This window comes from Myotis lucifugus, unplaced genomic scaffold (assembly GCF_000147115.1).
Source record: "Myotis lucifugus unplaced genomic scaffold, Myoluc2.0 scaffold_440, whole genome shotgun sequence".
Taxonomy (NCBI): domain Eukaryota; kingdom Metazoa; phylum Chordata; class Mammalia; order Chiroptera; family Vespertilionidae; genus Myotis; species Myotis lucifugus.
Genome location: NW_005871488.1, coordinates 592640 through 598639, shown reverse-complemented (window position 1 = coordinate 598639; position 6000 = coordinate 592640). Strand labels below are relative to the sequence as shown.

At 56.2% G+C, this 6000-nt stretch overlaps 1 protein-coding gene across 1 annotated transcript in view; it reads right to left on the bottom strand.

Moving 5' to 3' along the window:
• CAMTA1 (calmodulin binding transcription activator 1) overlaps positions 1 to 6000 on the bottom strand; it is a 668603-nt gene that overhangs the window by 111937 nt on the left and 550666 nt on the right. The window lies entirely within an intron of this gene.

Genomic DNA, 6000 nt, shown 5'->3' with positions numbered 1-6000 from the left:
TCCGCGGCAGAGCTGAGCTGGTGCCTGGAACCCTGCAACACACGCCGGCCGCCTGGACATCGAAGTGACCGCAGAAGCGGGCGATGGCCCAGGGCCCGGCACCCCTGCCCTGCTCCGGACTGCGTGGACCTTTCTAACCTCTTCCAGGAACCTTCCAGAAGGGCCAGCACAGCACGTGGCACCCTTCCCTCTCCCCTTACTCGATATTTAAACACACTCCCCACGATGGCGCTCACGAAGCTGCCACTGCAGGCGAGGCCCTGACAGGAGAGTCATGTCTTAGTTTCTTTTAAACTTGAGGCAGCGCGCCAGGACGAGGGGGGCTGGGGCTCCCTGCAAGTTCAATATTGGAGACTTGCACCCACGCTCGAGGCACGGCCTCTTCTGCCACCCTCTCAAGCTGGCACTTGGCGTAGCAGGGGCAGATGGAAAATTCCCAGAAATCGAGGCTGCAGCCGCCGGTGAAAGCTCTGCTGACGCTGAGAGGTGACAGCGATGAGATATGCCAGCGGTGGCCCGTCACTGAGATGCAAGGGCTGGGGCTCCTCGGTGCCTGCCTGGTGGTCCCCCCAGGGCCCTCGCTGCTGTTCACTCCCCCCCCTCATGGCCGCCTCCCTCTGGCCACCCCGCTTTCCCTGGTTAGCCCCCACCTGCCCCCTCCGTCCACAGGCCCCACCAGGGACCCGCTGCCTCTCCTCTCTGATGCTGCCTCTCCCCCCTCCTGGCGCTGCTCTTCCCACCGTGAGCTGCACCTCTGCCGGGACCGATTCCTGACTCAGTGACCTTTCCACGCTCTCTCTCTCCTGCTCTCCCTCTCCGTGCCGCACCTTCTCGGGCCCCATTCATCGCGCATTGTCCTCAGGGCTCCCCCTGACCTTGCACCTTCTCATCTCTCCTCCCAGCTCCTCTTGTCAGGAGACCCTGCGGCCCAGTTGGAGCGGTCAGGTTCAATTTCTCAAGCAAAACCTCTGAGTCTCTCTGACCCACTTGGATGGTCTTTGTTCCCCAGCGATGGGTCAGCTGACCTCAGCCCAGTCAAGGTCTGCTCCAGGGTTTGGCCTCTGCATCGCCCCTTCTCTGCTCAGCCCTGGCCCTTGCGTCCCTCCCTCTCTACCCCCTTCCTGCTCCCTCCCTCCTTCCAATCCACATGCACGGAGCACCCACCATGTGCCTGCTGGCGGGGACGCAGGGATGGCTCAACGGGCTCTGCTCTCTACGGGCTTATAGTTTCCTAGGCTTATAGTTTCATGTGGACCAAGGCAGTGTAAAGTGTATTATTATTCATTATTATTATTACCTGCCGGAGGCAAGAGAAATTTCTGTGGGAGGGGGGGAAAGAGGGGTCATGACTGGTTCTGCATCCTCCAGCTTCCAGCACCGATGGTTGGGAAGCCACCCTCCTCTCTCCCCTCTCTGGGGAGCAAAGCATCATGGGAATATCCTGGATACAAGCCAGGCTTAAATCCAGTTTCTCAATCTCTCAACTGCAGACATTTGGGGCTGCATAATTCTTCTTTTTTTAAAAGGAAGACCAGGAATTCATCTTTTTATTGTTTTACAATCAAAAGAATCAACCCGTATCAAATCATTGAGGAAGGCCTCATCCCTCTCAAATACATGCAATTACGAATCATACGTGAGGACTGGGTCTTAGTTTTAAATAGTAATTATAATATAGCCACCACTTCTGACCATTTCTATTTTTCATGATTTACCCATGGACACTGTCTTTGATGATCACACCACACCAAATATTTCGGACACTTCAGTTTTCCCTAAAAATCATAGAACTCAAGTAAAACCCAGGTCTTAATGCATATTACACGTTCTAACAGGTTTTCAAAAAAGAGAGGTACCATCCTGCCCCACAGCGAGGTTGGAAATATGAAGCATCCCTATTCCCGTCTCCATTTCAATGTCCCAACTTGCCAACGTCCCAACAGCAGGTCCTTGTGTTTGGGGCAAGTTAGGAAATACTAATTGATATGAATGGGTACCTTCCAAGAGGAAAAACTGCAGGTCCTTCAGCTACTAACAGACACTATGGTTTAAAAACTTGAGCTATATTTTGGCTGAACGTTGAGTATTTATTCCAACAGACGAAGTTGTTTTGCAGAGTCTGGGTGCCCTTAACTCCCCGGTAACCGAGCAGAAACCCCATTTTCTTTCATCGCATCTTTTCTCCTCCCCCGCCTTTTGATCACACTTGCCCCATCCTGCTCCCTGACCACCCCACCTCCCTCTCCCCTGCATGACCATCCCTTAATCACTGAGTCCTCAGGACAAGGAGGTTCTGGCCGACATCAAACCTTAGGAACAAAGCTGGGGTCTAGTGACCACAGAGGAAGGGAACATCTAGGCCGCAGTTGTGTTCCAGCTCCGGACCCAGGAAAACGGAACATCCCACCGAGCGAATCCTTGTGAAACCAGACAGAACGCCGCCGTGCCTGACGCGGGCTGAGAGGCAGTGACCAACCACCCCGACCAATCGACACAGATCACGACCCACATGCCCTTAGTCACCACGATTAATGACCCGTCCCCGGAAGCACCCGGAGCCAGGACTAAGCACTCGCTCACCCTGAACCCGGCACGGGCTCCCTCCTCACCCAATAAGCCCTTGCTTTGCTGCAAGTTCCGTCCGTGTCTAACTGGGCCTGAGGCCCGCAGGCCAACAGGCCCTTGTAGTCCAGTAACATCACCAGTTTGTCAAATGTCCCCCGTCTAGCCCGCAACCCCACACGTCAGCTTCCAGGGAGAGGGAGCGGGTCTGTGTGTGCGGCTGGGCTCTGGCTCCCTCTACCGACCATCGGCCACGGAGAAGCCCCCTGGCTGGGACGGGGGCCTGTTACCCTCAAGGAGGCAGAAGACCCCATTTGGACCCAGAGAAAAGCAAAAGCCTCTGAAAGCCTGCAAACCGCCTTCCGGGCTGCACGGCCCTGACAAGCTCACAGTGTCCCGCCCACCTCCCCGCCTCGCCCGGCCGGGCCACTGCTGCTCCTTGCTCTTCAGGGCCGCTGTGCATTGTGGGATTGTTAGAAGCACCCCTGGTCTGATACTACATGCCAGGAGCTTCTCAGAATGGTGACAACCAAAGGTGTCTCCAGACTTTGCCAGATGTCCCCGAGGGAGCGAAACCAGCCCCGCTGGGAACCACTGGGCTCCACAGCGACCCCAGGCCGCACGGACCCCAGCTACCGTGTGGGTCCAGAGGGGTCAGGGAGACAGACTGTCCGCAGAGGAAACTTAGCCGTGCGGGGTCTAGTGCTGGTCTGTCCTGGGGTTCGCTTTATTGCCACCGTTGTTCTTTTTACACACACACTCCTTTGTGCTCAACATTTAACAAGAGCACCTCAGCCCTAGCTGGTTTGGTTCAGTGGATGGAGCACCAGCCTACGACCGAAAGGTCCCCGGTTCATTTCCGGTCAAGGGCACGTACTGGTTGCAGGCTTGATCCCCAGGCCTGGTCGGAGTGCATGTGGGAGGCAACTGATTGATGTCTTTTTCTCACATCAATGTTTCTCTCTATTTCCCCCCTCCTTTCCACTCTCTCTAAAAATCAGTGGAAAAATATCCTTGGGTGAGGAGTAACAACAACAACAACAACAACAACTTCATGGCTTTATGGTGGACGCAGCCGGGTCATGCACCCATTTATTCCCCATCCAAAACCATCTTCCCCACAGAGCCCTGAGCCTGGGGGAGGGAAAAGAGAGAATGAGAGAGCGAGAGAGAGAGCGAGAAAGAGAGAGAGGGGGGAAGGACCCAACTAGCAAGGCTCTCCCATCGCCCTCTGTGGGGACATCAGGGATGGGTGTAGGACCCAGTTCTGGCTGAGGCAGGAGAAGTGTGAGGGCTGCGGGATCGCTCCTCTCCTTCCTCTCAGTGCAGCTGAGCAGACGGAGCCTGGAAGGGCTGCAGCCACCAGGCTCCCAGCTGGAGCGTGAAGCCACCAATGAAGATGGCTGAGCGAAGAGCTGGCGAGAACCTGGGCCTCTGCGCAGACTCACCCGTCTGCACTCCCTCCCTGGGACTCTCCTGGTGGTGACGTCATAGATTCCAGATCCAGCTGCTCCCTCGGGGGCTCCGCCTCCTTAAAACCAGCAGCCACTCCCTGCCTTGGTTTGAGATGTACATTTCCTAACCGCATTTGAATAAATTCCTATTGCTCTTCCTGATGTCTAATCTAGGATCAGGTGAAAAAAAAAAAAGACCTTCCTGAAAGAAACGGCTCTAAATTGAAACCCAAGTAACACAACAGCTTTCACACTGGCATTTGCAGTTGGGCTGAGTGAACCTAATTCCATCTCCCAGGCGCAGGGAAGTGTTTTAATGATCTCATTCTCATGATGGGAGCAGAAACGGGTTCCGCGGGAGGTAAACACCCAGAGCCACCAGGTTTCCCTGTAAATTACAACGCTCGACTTGAGCTGACAAGGACAGGGGACGCGTCTTCCCGTCTGATGGCGCTCCCTGACGTGTGGCCTTTTGCTGTCGTCATAAAACGGCAGTTAATCAGGAAGGCGCCGGGAAATATCATTGGAACCAACTGGGCTCAACCAGGAGGAGCTGAATTTCCAACCAAAGCCTGGGAAGTGAGGGAGACATAAACTGTCCACAGGAACTGGCCCTCGGGGCTGGGCCCCCGGCCAGGCAGGAGGCGGGTGTCACTTCTGAAGGTGCAGAGTTGCAAGTTGAGCCGCACCCAAGGCAGGAGGATAGGGGCCCCAGATCTGGGGGGAGGGGCTCCCCTCCTGGACAGCGCTCTTCTCCTGGCAATCTGGGCTGAGATGCCCTCTTTCCATGAGTGACGCGGCTGACACGCTCCGGAGTGGGTGTGGCCTCTCCTGGGTGTCCGGGGATCTCACGCAGGGGAAGGTGTCCCTCCAGGATATGAGTGCTGTTCAGCCTTGAGGCCTTTATTTGCTCTGTTCATATGCTGACCCACGAATGGGGGAGGGAGGACTCAGGACCTTCCGGAAATTTCCCCGCACTCCTGAGGTCTTCCTGTCCTTCCCCGAGTTCCAGGAAGGAGTGTCTTGAGCCCCTGTAGGCAGGGGGATGTCTACACGGTCAGAAGTCTGCAAGGAGGGGCTGAGGAGCCCTGTAGCTTTCTCCTGCCTCACCTGACTCTTTGCACCCGCACTTTTGAGCTCTGTGGCTTCTCCCCACATTGGGGGTGGGAGGGGCCTGGCAGACGCACCCTCCCAATAGGTAAGGGCAGGCTGAGAGACTCCTCAGCTGGACAGGCCTTTCAGGACCCATGCATCTCAGTCCCTGGATTCCAGGTCACGGCAAGGCCCCAGCTGCGCCCTGGCTGGGAATGAAGGTCAAGGCCACCAAGACAGCCCATAGCCAAACCCAGAGGAGGCCTCCGCCTCACGCCTGGCCCCCCCCTCTTGGCTCCGGCGGCCACACCTCCCCATGGGAAGGGCTATTTATAAAACAGAGAGAGCAGCTGTGGGCTGGCTCCACCCGAGAGCTCTGCCCTCCATGTCTTAGGAGGAAACCTTCACTGTAGGTGACACCTGTGGGCTGGTGCGGCGCACCCAGAAGACAGATTTACAATAAACAGCCTTCTTTGATAGCGCCCCAAATATTTGCACAAAAATGAGCCCTGCGTATAACTTGCTCCATTTATCTCTCTGTTGTCACCGGGTATATCTCTCTGCTTTATTACTTTATCTTCTCGTTCCTCTGGCTTCTGCTCTCACCTCTTTCTCCTCATTTCCACAGCAGCTGCCACTCTGGAGGCCCGTTCCCCCTCCTCTTCGTGTTTCTCTGCCTGCTAGTGCCCCCTCCCCACCAACTTGGGGGACTCGGCCTCCCCAAGGCCCCCTCCTTTCCTCCAGGACTCTAGGGAGCATCAGGAATGTGTCACTGGAGAGGGGCCTGTCACCCGAATACCCTCCAGTCACAGCTGGGGGCCTGGCTTGCATTTCAGCACCACGGACAGCGCTCCCGTGGCTGTCACTTGGAGGGACTGGGCCTTGTCCTTGT